Source organism: Myodes glareolus, chromosome X, assembly GCF_982192425.1.
Source record: "Myodes glareolus chromosome X, mMyoGla1.1, whole genome shotgun sequence".
NCBI lineage: Eukaryota > Metazoa > Chordata > Mammalia > Rodentia > Cricetidae > Myodes > Myodes glareolus.
In genome coordinates, this window is record NC_142053.1 from 41106430 (window position 1) to 41121441 (window position 15012).

Below are 15012 nucleotides of genomic sequence, written 5' to 3' on the forward strand. Positions count from 1 at the left end.
GATTATGATAGCAACATTTATTATTTTTTTATTACAGTACACATTACATAATACAAAAGTTACCACTTCAATATATGCAATCTCAAGTCATTTAGTACAAACATAACTTTCTTCTAAATCTCAACTATTTCACCACTCCAGAAGAAAAATACTATTCATTAAGCAGTAAATAACCCATCCTTTCCTCCCAGACTCCTAGACAAACTCTAGGTTTTTTCATTACAGATTTACATACTTTGGATACTTCACATAACTGGAATTATTTTTTATATTGGGATTGTTGATAAATACGTTTGGAGGCTTATACGTGTTCATTTATAAATTATTACTCTGTTTCTTTTAGTACCTGATGGTTACATGAGATTTTTCAGATGCTCTTTTAATTTTTTAAATTACCTTTATGGAGTCTTTATTGTTGCATATATTTAGTATTGAAAATAATTTTAGTTTATTGTTCCTGTATCCTGTAACTTTCCTAAGTTCCTTTATTGTGCTATATTTTGTATATAGTTTCTTCATGGTTTTCCATGTATATGATCGCAAATGTTTTTGTATCTTCTTTTTCAGTTTTTCCTGTGTTTCAGTTTTCTTTCCTTATCTAGATTATTTAACTTGTCATAGAGTGATTATTCTTTATATCTATTGATTTAAGACAATGAATAATAAAAATTAATAAATAATAAAAATAATAAAATATTTATTTATTTCATGTGCTTGTGTACGCATGCACACGTGTGTTGTCAAAGGGCAGAAGAAGTCATTAGATCCTCTGGAAGTGGAGTTTCACATATTTGTTGAGTTGCCTTACATGAGTGCCAAAAACTGAAATGAGATCCTCAGAGAACACGTCAAGTACTATTAACTCCCGAGCTGTTTCTTCACCCCCTATTTGTTAATCTTTCAATTCTACAAAAACATACCCACTTTTGGCTCTAATTTTAGTCAATTGTGTCACTTATTTTTCTTCTTTCCTTAGTTTCTCTCACTAAAATTTCCAAATTTTCACAGAAAAAATTGGATGTCCTAATTGTACATTTTCTTATTCTGTATTCCTTTCTTAGTTGGAGTTCCTACTGATGTACTGAAAGGCTATGACCTAGAGCAAGTTGAGGAGGGAAGAGTTTATTTGGCTTATGATTCCATATCACTGTTCACCACTGAGGGAAGCCATAACAGGAACTCACACAGGACAGGAACCTGGAGAAAGGAGGGGTGCTACTTAAGGGCTTGCTTTCCTTTGGCTTGCTCAGTCTGCTTTCTTATAGATTCCAGGATAAGCAGCCCAAGGATGGCAGCACTACTCTTCATGGGCTGGGTCCCTTCCCATTGATTACTAATTGAGAAAATGCCTTATAGCCAGTTCTCTTGGAGACACTTCCTTGTCTGCTGAGGCTCCTTCTTCTTTGATGAGTCTAGCTTGTGTAAAGTTGGCGCAAAACCTGCCAGTAAATCACATTTATCATTTTACTAGTTGGGCTGATCTTGTTCTTTTTCTCTAGTTACTTAAGAATTAAAGTTCAGTTAAATTGTTGACATTCTGCTGTAAAATCACTCTAGTAAACTTTTTATTTCCTTTGTTGTACTTTCTAACTCCCAAATTTGTGCTTGGTTCTTTTTGATAATTATAAGCTTTTAATTTTGTTTTCTATTTGTTGAAACATGTTTCTTTGTCTCCTTTAGTTCTTTGTTCACTATCTCCTTTAGCACTTTAAATAATTCAAAATTTCTACATGGAAAGTAGAAAGAGACAAGATCTCCTGAGTAAATTGGGGGACCTTAGGGGAGGGTTGAAGAGGGGAGGGGAGAGGCAGGAAAAGGAGCAGAGAAAAATGTAGACCTCAATAAAAATCAATAAAAAAATAAGAATTCAGAATTTTTGATAATTCCATTCTTGGGCTTCCTGTGGTCAATATGTTTTCCCCCTTAAGTTGTCCACATTTTTAAATTACTTTTTATAATTTTTTTTTTGGTTCTTAGAGACAGGGTTTCTTTGTGTAGCCCTGGCTGACCTGGCACTTACTCTGCTGATCAGGGTGACCTCCAACTCACAAAGATACACCTGCCTTTGCTTCTCAAGTTCTGTGATTAAAGGTATGAACCACCACAACCTGGAGTATAATTTTTGATTTTAATGAAACTTGTATATTTGGGGAGATTTTAAGAAATTCAGTTTACCTGAAGCAGCTCGGTAAATCAGAATTTCCTCTCTCCCTGTAGGTTGATGCTACTTACTATGGTGGGCTTCGTTGGTTTGTTTTATTGTGCTTTGCATATTTAGAAAATCTTACTATTTTTCAAAGCCTGTGTTCATTGTATTGTATATTTACTTTAATTAATTTGAGTTTACACAGTAGTATAACTTTGGGATTAAAAGAAAAAAACATTAAACCTGGTCCTGGTATATAGCACAAGCTAATCTTAAATTCATGATTCTCCTGTCTCAACTTCCTGAGTTCTGGAGATGTTCACTGCCACACCTGGCTCTCACCTAGTTTTTCACTAAAATATTCAAAAACTCTCTGTAGATCAGAAAATAAGATATTCCCTTAGTGCTTTCAACTTGACTCTGAGATTTCTTCTCAGTCCTTGGGGAGGTTGTTTAAAACTTTTCTTTGGCTTCTAATGTTCAGGAGCACAGAAATGTCATCTTAGTCATCTTGGCAACTGTGAACTTCATATTTATACTTGTCATTCTTGACCTTCATGCATGTACAGCCTTTTAACTTTCACCAAACTTAGGCACTTTTCAGTTTTTATTTTTCAAATAGAATGTTCTTTCTTTTACTCATTGAGTTTCAAGTCATGTATGTGTCAGGTAATTCTAACATTTTATCAGTTATTCCCTGGGATCCATTGTTTCTTTTCTGAGAATATTTTGTTTCCCATCTGCTGCTAAATTTAATGGATCTCTCTTCAAATGCACTGAGTATTTTTTTTTTGGTCATTTACCATATGCTATTATATCTATCCAAAAGATTTAAAATGCTTTCATGTATTTCATTTCAGCTTTAAAGTCATTTTATTATATATATATATATATAAATGATTTTAAAGCTGAAATGAAATATATATATATACAAAATAAAATGATTTTAAAGCTTAAATGAAATATATATATATATGCAGTTACAATTTGTGAAGTTTATGTTATCAACACACATTTATTATTGTTGTTATTATTGCTATTATTATGATGATGATCTAAATTTCAGTATCTATATTTTCAAGATATGCTTTTGAAATGTTTATATATGCACATGCAAAAATGTTACTTTTTCCTTGCTATTTTAAAAAAAATTATTATAACCTAACCATTATTATATTGCTGAGATGTTTGATTTTATTCTGTTGCTCCAACGAGTATTTGTTGTTTTGTTTTCTAGGCCATCATTAATTTAATTGCAAACAAGTCATAATTTCTGTTTCTTGGGCTGCTGTTCAAATGTCATTTCAGCTCACTTTATCATCTCTTAACCTGCTTGAAACATTTATTGACAAGCATGACTTAAGAAGTTAGTCAACTGGTAGAAGGGGTTTATGGCTTTTAAGAGAAGAATTTATTTATAGTTCCTTTCTTTATCACTATTCTATCTTACCTATGCCCTCAGCTTCTTGATTGAATTTGAGGTTTATTTAAACTTTTCTTCTACGTCGATCTGTTCTTTCTTTCTTTCTTTCTTTCTTTCTTTCTTTCTTTCTTTCTTTCTTTCTTTCTCCTCCTCCTTCTCCTTCTCTTCTTCTTGATTTTCAGACAGAATCATATCCTTCTGTCTGAGGAAGTCACTATGTGACATTCAAGTTATTACAATCCTCCAAGTTCAGGCTCCAGAGTGCTATGGACTAGCATGAACCAACATGCCCAGATTCTTCAAGTTATTTAGGTCACAAATATGAGGATTGTTTATTAGAGACTTAGTGACATCTCATGGCATAAATTATTCATTCCTCTTGAATTACATAAAAGTTATGGATGTTGAAAACTCAACCAATGTCATCTTCATTCAATTGTTCATCTCTATGAAGTCTCTAATTACAGTGTTTATGAATTTTGACAATTATCATTTCTTTTTACTTTTCAGAGTTGGGAGTTGAACCTATGTCCTTGTGACTGCTAGATATGTGCTCTACTACTGAGCTACAACCTCAGTAGGTTATCACTTCTTTTAGCTTCCTTGGATTATTTCTGCTATGGAAATTGATTGTATTGATAACTATAGTGCTTGACATTTTTTGCTTGTAAAATTTCATTCCCAGTTGTACTTTAAATGCACAGATGAGAAGAACTTTCATTGGACGAGCTATTAGATCAGCTATTTTCTACTGAAAATGCAGTTCTTAGAGCAATAGGTGAATTTACATGATCCAGGCACATTTCCCATACAGTGAATATGTGGAAAGTTTAAAGATTTGCACAGTAAAAAGTCATAGCCGGATAAAACAAAACCTCATTTTTTAGAAGCAAAGTTATGTTTAATGTTTTCAGGATTTAGAAGATGGCAGATGAGTCCACACATCTACTACTAGAATCCCTGGAAACAAACCAGACCGGATTGTAGAACAACTACCCTAAGATGAATGATGGTAGATAAATAGTAATTTCACTCGCAAAAAAAGAAAGGAAGCTTTAGAAAGTAGGACAACTCAGTCCCAAACAATGAGTGCTTTATTTCTAGTATGGAGTGAGTAAGCAGAGGTTTGGAATCATGTCCTATGACAAAGAGAGAACATTGGGAAATTTTCAGTGCACTTTTAATATGAGATAATTTAAAGATGAAAAGGAGTGGTCACCAGAAATGCAGTCAGTACTGTATATACCACTGAGCAGATTCATAATCAACCAGACAGGAATCTTGGTATCCACATTCCCTTTAGTTGATAGCTAGGCCATCATGGCAGGGTCAGCGGCAAGGAAGCCACTTTTAAAAGATCCTGGCTGATTTGGGACCTATTGTGGTTCTAGATACAAAGGTCCTTCTCTGCAAGGTTCATTCTCAGAGCACAGAGCAATTGTCAGAATTCTAGACTCCAAGACTGGGCCTGCTGAATCCCATTAGCAGTATGGGAAAAGTGTTGAGTCAGATCTCTGCAGAATCCCATGCAGTGGACACATCATCTGATCAACAGATTAGAGTGGGACTCACTAGCTCATCTGAAGAGGAACAAGCTGTGTCAAGTGCTTAAAAATTCTTTAACGTGTACAAGACCTGCCCGTGGAAAATTTACAGCCCTATTAGTACCTAGAGAAAGGGAACCAACTGTACCGCGCCCTCTAGTGGTGAAATAAATAGCAGACTGCCAGAAGAAGCAAAATCCCAGAAAGGCTTTGATCTCATAATACCTACTCAGATAAACGGGGGAAAAAAACAAAAACAAAAACAAAACAAAAAACCAAGGGGGTCAGACAGACTCAGCAATGGTGCCTGTGTAATGAAACTTACAGAAATAGACTATGAGGACTTGTCCAGTTGTCTTTCCTTCACTTTTATATTGTCCTTATGTAATATATTTAATTTCAATTTTGTGAACCATGTTGTTCTGCCCCGTGCCCACTCTACTTTTTGCCTTAACTTAAAGTAGGCTTTTCTAGAGAAAACGGGTTGGCCTGTGGTACAAGTGGGTGTGTGAGATATCCCTGTGCGTTCTTCCCAAATACTAAGATTGAGATTTGATTGCATTTCTTTACTTCTTTCTCTTTTCTTTCTCCATTTTTCTGAGACTACCTTGCCTCTTCCCTTCATCTTTATTCTTTGTACTTTTTATTTTCTTTTCTCTCTTCTATTCCTATTTTTTCCTTTCTTTTTTTGTTTTTGTTTTTTTTTTTTTTGGTATTTGTTGTTGTTGTTGTTGTTGTTGCTGTTTTTCGAGACAGGATTTCACTTTAGCTTTTGGAGCCTGTCCTGGAACTCACGCTGTAGACCAGACTGGCCTTTAACTTATAGAGATCTGGCAGTCTCTGCCTCTCGAGTGCTGAGATTAAAGGCCTGTGCCACCATTGCCTGGCTTATTTTTCCATTTCTATTCATAGTAACTAACATTTTAATGTATATTGTTCTATGCTTGTTTATTATTATTAACAAATTATTGGGTTTAAAATACATTTGTTTTTGTTTATTTATTTTTAATATTTTTAAAGGTTTCTTTATGTGTTTTATGTGTATGAGTGCTTTGTCTGTTTGTACATACACACACAAAAAGAGGGCTTCAAATCTTTTTATAGATGGTTGTTAGCCACCATGTGCTTGCTGGGAATTGCACTCAGGACCTCTAAAAGCACAGAATAGCTAGTGCTCTTAACCACGGAGCCATCTCTCTAGCCCCAGATGCTTGATTTTAATTTGCTATAGTTACCTTTCTATTCTTGTGGTTTTGCTGGAGTTTGATTACAGTAATCTGAGCATGTGAACTGAGGGTGTAACAGTCCACTAAGGAGGAGCAATATTCTAATCCTTCTATAATATACTCCCACATAACACCATAAAGACTTCAACAGAAAGAATTAAGATAAACAAAATAGTCCAACTAGTGGCTGAATTCTAGATGTACTAGTTCCAGTGAAGACACTTGAGGAATCAAGACGACATGACTCCCTTGCCCAAAATTTAACAATGCCACAGAATCTGTAATCTGACCATCTAAAAGAAGAACTAAAAGGAAGAACACGGCCATGAATTGAAAAAGCACTCCCAAGGGTGAGACAGGCTTATAGGAGCTGGGGAAGAAACTCAGGAGTCTTGAAAGTTGGTGCAGCAACCAGGTCAGCCATTTTTCCCCATCCTATATTACCACTCAGTTATTTCTTTTCTCTATGTGTGTTTCTATTTTACTTAATGCCCAATATCTTTTAAAGCCATGTTCGTCCTGCTGTTCTTGTCATCAATTTCTCCCTTCCTACTCTTTCCTATTTCACCAGTTTTATTCTTTTCCTCTCCTAAGGATCACAGATTTCACAAAGTCTCCATGGTTTGGCATTTTGAGAAATGGAACTGTTGTACATTACCTGATACTATATCATTGTTTGCTACCCCTCAATCTACCATTAGCTTCAACTCGCACCTAAATTTCCTTTTGACCTACAGTATTCAATACTATTTTCCTTCTCTATTGTTTTTATCAACTTAACACTATCAGCTGGTCATATTTTTCTTTTTTCTTCCTTGTTTATTTTTTTTAAAATTTACCATAGTTGATGGTTGATTTTGTCAACCTGATGGATTTAGAATCACCAAAAAACAGATTTCTGTGCATGTCTATGAGGGCTTGCAGATACTAGGTCAATTGAGGTAGGAAGACCTATCCAATCTGAGGATAGTAGTACCGTTTCATGCCATTCATTGTTCTCTGCCTCCTGATTATGGACATACTATCTTTCTGCCACCATACTTTTCTGGTCAGGATGGACTATATTCTCTGCAACTGCTAACCCAAGTCAACTCTTTTTTCCACTTAGAAGTTTTGATCATGTATATTCTCACAGAGACAAGACAAGGAACTAATACAACATTCCCACTCATACCCACAGTAATACGTTATTATACACAGTACTATCAACATGTCTTTACTCCAAGGATTGATGCTTAAAAGATTATTGCTTTTAGTTGATTATTACTCTATTTTCACAATGGGTTCACCTCTAAGTTGTTACTATTTTTTTCAGTAGACATTCTATTCTTAGGGGAATCCTGGGATAAAGTCTGGTTTCTGAGCATCAGTCTAATAAAAAAATGTCATCTTAACTGTACTATAACCTTATCCCTCTTAAATGTTGCCAAATCTCCACACACACACACACACACAAATGTTGACTTGTATGACAGGAGAGATGGCTCAGTAGTTATGAGCACTGGATGCTCTTCCAGAGGACCTCAGTTCAATTCCTAGCAAACCATATGGTAGCTCATGGCCATCTAAAATGAAAGAGATCTGATGTGGTTTCTGGTATGCAGGCATACAGGCAAACAAATTACTCATATACATAAAATAAATAAATAAGTCTTTTAAAAAATAGTTGACTTTGAAAGAAATAGTGGCTCCTGCAAAAATTGTCAATTTTACAGTACTGGCCTTCAATGGCCACCTGTAGATGAAATTCCAGACAAAAAAATTCGAAAAAGTTTTTACACATGTGTTAAGAAAATCAAAGATGACATAAATCTTTGAATGAATTCCAAGAGGATACAAATAAATGCTTGTATTAAATAAGGAGGTTAGTGTGTGCTATGAAAATAAAATTAAATAAAATAAAATACAAAAGTAAAAAGCAAACTAAAATGCTGGAAATAAAAAATTAAATAAAATTGCATTGGAAGGTCTTCCTAATAGAATGAATCACTTGAAAGACAGAATATTAGGACATTGCAATTCTAAACATATATTCATTGACAACAAGTGTACCCAATTTCATAAAAGAAATATACTAGATAACGACATAGATTAACACCCAAACAATAATAGTAGATTATTCTAATACCCCCACTACTCTTAAAATACAGGTTATTGTAACAAAATATAAAGAGGAATAACAGAGGTAATTCTTATGGCATGTCAAATGGGCAAAGAGGTCATATACAGAACATTTTCATCCAAGTAATTCTGAAAAAATAAAACATTCCCAGAATCCACCTGGAGCTTACTCCAAAATAGAACATATAGTAGACCCAGAAAATATCGTAAAAAATACATAAAACCAAAATATGTCCTTGTTTCCTATCTTATTGTAATGAAATTAAGGTAGAAACAAGAATAAAGAGAACCTACAGAAAATTTACAGAAAAAAATAGAGATTAAGCAGTACACAAGTGAATGTCGAACAGGTCACTGAAGAAATCAAGGACATTTTAAAATTCATAAATAAATAGAATGTTGACATCAAAACTTGAAAAATTTGTAAATAGGTTAGAAACAAATATCATTTAAATAGATAAATAGACAAATATATGAAATATCAATCATAATATTAACAAGGAGGGTTAAGAAATGTACCATAAAACTAATACATCATGCAAAACAGCAGTAATTACAGTAATGAAATGGTAATTCAACACTGTAAAATGTTCTGATATAATCTATTATGTAAATGGTAGAGAAAAATTTTATACTATCTTGGAAATACTGAAAATAATTTCAATAAATACAAAAATCATTTCTAATTAAAATTTTAATTATATACAGATATGAAGAACTTTTTTCAATTAGATAATTTAGCCCAAAACAACAGCCAATTGAAATAATTCAATAATTTAGATAATACACTTCAACTTCTTCAGGTTCAGAAACTAGAGAGGATATTAACTTTCTCTATTTTTATTATAATGCCTTAATTATTTTGTTTTTGCAGATAAAAGGGCTTAAACTTAGATCCCTGTGAGGGCTATGTGAATAAGACTGAGCTTACTCACACTTTCTATTTGTTTGCTCATTTATTTATTTAGCTACTTAGTTATTGTGTGTGTGTGTGTGTGTGTGTGTATATATATATATATATATATATATATATATATATATATATATATATATATGGTGTTGACACTTGGTGGGTCTTAAGGATCAAACTCAGTTGGTCGATCTTAGTTGTAAATATCTTCATATGCTGAGTCATCTTACAAGCCCCTGCTGGCACTTTGTTCACCTCTACTGAGATGAGGTTTTTTTTTAGCAACTTGTTTAGCTTTAGAAAACAAGGAATAAAATTATCTATGTATTCATGTAACTGTCGGCCAAGTAAATATGAAATTTCTAAAAACAATAGGTTCAGCGAAAACAAATTACAGGAAATATGGATATAAGGTAAGTGGAAAATAATCTAGATGATTTTCTAAGAGAAAGTACTAGAAAATTGTCTAAGAGCAAGTACTAGAAACAGAAAAGTGGAAAAAATTCTCTATATTGACAGATTTAATTAAAATTCTTATTAAAATTTTAACAAGAAAAATATGAGATTTATAATTTTTTACTTTTTAATTAATCATGAATCTTATGGAAAATAGATATCTATCTCTAACCGTATAGGAAGTCATATTGCTGTTCCCTTTATGTGAAAACAGAGGAATCAATAGTGCTTATTTGTGATTTCAAATATATCTGAAAAACTGTTCATCAATTATATTCAAATTTTTGCTAAATAAAATACTTATTTCACAAAATATTTCAACAGGCAAGCCTAATCTTGAAAAAATGGCAAATAATGTATAATTATTTACAATATAATGATGAATCCCATTGAACTGACTAAATGCAGTATCTAACAATTATGTTTACAAATATTTGGAATCATTCCTATCTCCATTTTGTCACTTTGATTTTTACTTGAAATTAGACTGTTTCTATTTTATTTTCAATTATTAAATTCTCTCTGGACTCCTGATAAGAGGTAAATGACCTCTGATTTAATGGTCCATTTTCTTTTTCTACTCTTCAGTTTATAAATGACATCCTCTCTATGAGTAGGAATTAGGTTCTCTCTTTCTCTAGGTACTCTACCTCTGGATAGCGTATGTAAATATGTCCAATTACCAAATCTCCTTGTGTTGGTATAATGCTGAGGGAACGCGACACAATCATTGAAGCACTGCAGACTTTGCCATCCCTTTTGCCAGATCACATGGTTCAAGACAGATCTACTGGCCCCAGCTTTACAGAATCACTCATAAACCCTCTTCATCTTGTGAGCAAAAGTTATAGCAGTCAGTCTCCACCTTCAAATAAATATACCTATCAATCTCATCCTAGTGGTGTACCTCAAATCGTTGCTTCTTCTGCATGTAGATTTTATGGCTCTTCAATCAAGGAGAATGGCACTTCCAGTATCTGTCATGAAGAAGTGGGCCGGGAGATGGGACATCCTACATATGCAACCAGCTAGCCCCCTCTTAGTATGAAGTAGGGTTTTCCTGGCAGCACTATGCAGGATGTTCAACCTCCCCGTCCATGGTCCATGTGAGAATCAACTTCTGCTGCACCTTGAACTTCTCTTTTCTGTTGAAAGACTTGTCATTGATCGATGCTTCTCTGTGCAAATCATGACATGAAGACTTCTGACTTTGTCTTCTGTTTCTGATGAAATGGCATTGATTACTCATAATCTGAATAACCTAGAAACCTGGTAATCAACAAATCACCCTTTTCTCCAATTATTCTCCATATCTCAGAACAATCATGTGTTACAGACCTTTAAAAATGTTCTCTCAGCTGAGTAACAAGGAGAATTCTAAGAGAAACATACATGGATCCCCCCCCTGGGAAGCAGAAATAGACAAGATCTCTTGAGAAAATTGGAAGCTTGCGAGTAGGAGAAGAAGGGAGGTCAGGAGTTGAGGTGGATGGAAGGAGGGGAGAAGGGAGAAGAACTTAAGGGAACAGCGTAGTCAAGATGACAGAAGGACAGAAAAGGAGAGCAAGAAAATAGATATTTTGGTGAGGGAGCCATTATGGGGCTAATAAGAAACCTGGCATTAGAGAAATTCAGAGGAATCCACAAGGATGATCCCAGCTAAGACCCCAAGCAATTGTGGAGAGGGTGCCCGAACTGGCCTTGCCCTGTGGTCAGATTGATGACTATTTTAAATGTCAACACAGAACCTTCACTCAGCCACTGATGGAAGCAGATGCAGAGATCCACAGCCAAGCACTGGGCTGAGATCCCAAAGTGTAGTAGAAGGCAGGGAGGGGCGAAAAACGAGCCAATGGGTCAAGACCATGATGGGGATACTCACTGAAACAGCTTACTTGAACTAATGAGAGCACACCCACTCTCATCTGAGAATCAAACTAGGCCCTCTAAATGTGGGTGACAGTAGTGTGGCTGGGGCAGAATGTGGGGCCACAGGCAGTGAGACTAGGATTTATCCCTACTGCTTGTACTGACTTTTTAAAATTTTATTTTTATTGCTTTATAAATAATACCATTCATATTTTACACTTCCTCCCCTCCTCCCATTTCCCTCCTGCTCCCACACTCACCCTCCCACCCCCCTCTCCAGTCCTAAGAGAGGGCAGGGTACCCTGCCCTGTGGGAAGTCCAAGGCCCTCCCTACTCCATCCAGGCTTAGGAAGGTATGCATCCAAATAGACTAGGATCCCAAAAGCTAGTACATGCAGTAGAGACACATTCTCTTTGAAGGGATACCTTGCTCAGCCTGTATATAGTGGGGAGGGCCTTGGTCTCTTTAAGAGACAAGCCACGCCCACTCCCTTGCTGCCAGCAGCCTTAACCTCTTTCTCTTTATGCCTCATGATATCACACTTCACTCCATTATTGACATCACCTTTGTGCAGACTTTCAACCAATGAGGATAGACCCGTAGCATATAATGACCTGCTTTCAACCAGCAGTGTCAGTCTCTCTCTGGTCAGGCTGAGTAGCAGCTGGCTGAACCAAACAGTCTCGTGGTTGCCAGCTTTACTAGTCTCCATGCTTCGAAACGAGATCCTTGGAAGACTACCGACATAGCCGGCCATCCTGTCTGTAAGCAGCATACCATACTTTGGGTCTTCAATGTCAACTCAGTTTCCGATGCCTCTGTATGGAAATCTTCACCTCTTTTAAGACTGCTCTCAAGACAGAACATGGATAATATTAGAAACTCCTGATGTAATACCGCAACAAACTCCTTTGGACTGTCCGGGTACCTCAGTTTAAACCTCTCCTTTTCATCACGGACTTGTGAATGTGAATTTAATCTGCTGAACCGGAGCCCAAGATGGGAATGGGAATCTTTATCCGATTATACTATCCTGCTCTTGAAGACATTTATGCAGGTATTAATGGGCCACCTACACCGGACACTGGTCGAAAATTTCGAGGTCCACATTTCTTGACTACGTTTCAGGAAATAGTTAATCATCAAGGGGGTGGTTTTAAATATTTCCATGTAATAAAAGAGATTGTGAAATATCATTTCGATGTCTATAAGAGTCTTTAATGGTAGATTTTTGTTTGGGAGGTGGCATAATATTTTTGAGTTCAAATAATTTAACTACGTGAAATAGTAGTACTCCTTTAGATTTTCTAAGTATAGCTAGTAGTAAACCTAAATTCTGAAAGATCTCTTGTCTGCTAAAGCATATAGTATTTGTTTCAATATTTGATATTTTCTTAAACAAGCTCTCAATTGTTTAATGTGATAATTCAGTTAATAAACTAACATTATGAATGAGAAGATTGATAATTAATACTGATAGCTACCAAGTCATTTGAATTTAACAAAGGGATTGCTTATATATCATTCTGTTTAATTACATCCTGTCTGAGCCACAGGACAGTGCCTTCATAGCATGGAATATGGCCTCTGTGGCTCTTCTACATATAGGGCTCATAATTAGGGTAACCAAAGGATAAGCTCCAGAGTTTTCTTTGATCAGCAGTATAAATGTTTTCTTTCCACTGGAAACCAATTAAGTCCATATAAAACTATTGACAAACTAGAAAGAAAGCAACTAGTGTGCCTTTAAAAATTCTCAAAAATTGATTTCACTGCAGTAGAAAATGTGTCACTATGATGAAATGATTGTTTTAATACAAGGAATGTTGAGTGTTGTGAGAATGAGCTGGTCCATGTTCATGGATGACTAATAAAGAAACATGCTAGCAGTCGGTAGCAACTCACTAAGAAGCAACAAAATCTCCTAGGACAAAGCTTTCAGCAATAAGTGCCCTCCATTCTTCTATTAAAATTGTGGATTTAGAGAACCATTTATAACAAGCTAGAGAAAACAGATTTAATATGTTAATGTATTTCACAGTGAAACAAGTATTTGTAATAATACATTTGAACACTCCTTGCCTTTTCCATATGGAAAGTATTCCCAGGAAGAATGAAGAACAGGTTAGTGACTGGCTTCCCAGCTGAACCTCCCCCAAATCTAGACCCTAAACCCTAGGACACATTCCATGCCCCTCCCCCTCACATTTCAGCACCAGCAAGGCAAGTGGGCCCTGCTCCCATCTCTGGTAGAACTGCATTGCTCTGATGCAGTTCCCAGCAGCCTGTAAGCAGGTGAGAGACCTGCCTCCAGGCTGCATCATCACCACCACCATCACCACCCATTGAACTCTGTCCCCGTAAGACCCAGTTCACCGCCCAACTTCATGCACCTGACTTCCCCTACAACCCCAGCAAACTACATAGGAACAGGGGCTACCCACTCTAGCAGAAAGAACAGATGCACAAACACAACATTCACAACAGAAAGGGCAAAATGAGCAACCAACAGCATGTCCTGAACTTTCCATGGCAGCTGAAGCACAAACAAACAACCTTAAAATAACTTTATGAAGATGATAGAGGCCCTTAAAGAGGAAATGAAAATTTCCATTTAAGAAATCAAGGAAAAGACAAAATGTTGGAAGAAATTAGTAAATCCCTTAAAGAAAGACAGGGGAAAAAACAGCTAAACTGGTAAAGGAAATGGTTTAAGACTTGATTGAAATCGAAGCGATAAAGAAAACACAAGCTGAGGGAATTCTGGAAATGGTAAATCTGGGTAAGTGAATAAGAACTACCAAAGGTCCAGTTGAAGAGCAGAAGGAGGGAGAATATGACCAAGGAAGTCAGGACCACGAAGGGTTTGTCCACCCACTGAGACAGTGTGCCTGAGCTAATGGGAGCTCACCAAAGCCAGCTAGACTGAGGCTGAACGAGCATGGGATCAAACTGAACCCTTTGAATGTGGCTGACAATTTGGGCAGACTGAGAAACCAATGATAATGGCACTGGGATTTGTCTTTACGCATGTACTGGCTTTTGGGGATCCTGTTCTATTTGGATGCACACCTTTCTAAGCCTGGATGGAGTGCGGAGGGCCTTGGATTTCCCACAGGGCAGGTTACCTTGCACTCTCTCAGGACTGGAGGGGAAGAGGGAAGGGTGTGTGGGGAAGCGGGGGGGAGGAGTGGGAAAAGAGGAGGGAGTGTAAATTTAAAAAAAGAGATAAAATTTAATAAAATGTAAAAAAAAGAACTACAGATGTAACCATCACCAACAGAATATGAGAGATGGAAGAATCACAAGTGTTGAA

The 15012-nt window shown here is 36.0% G+C and overlaps 1 protein-coding gene across 2 annotated transcripts in view; it reads right to left on the reverse strand.

Moving 5' to 3' along the window:
* Positions 1-15012, reverse strand: part of Htr2c (5-hydroxytryptamine receptor 2C) — a 235181-nt gene that overhangs the window by 25977 nt on the left and 194192 nt on the right. The gene's annotated exons all lie outside the window — the stretch shown is intronic.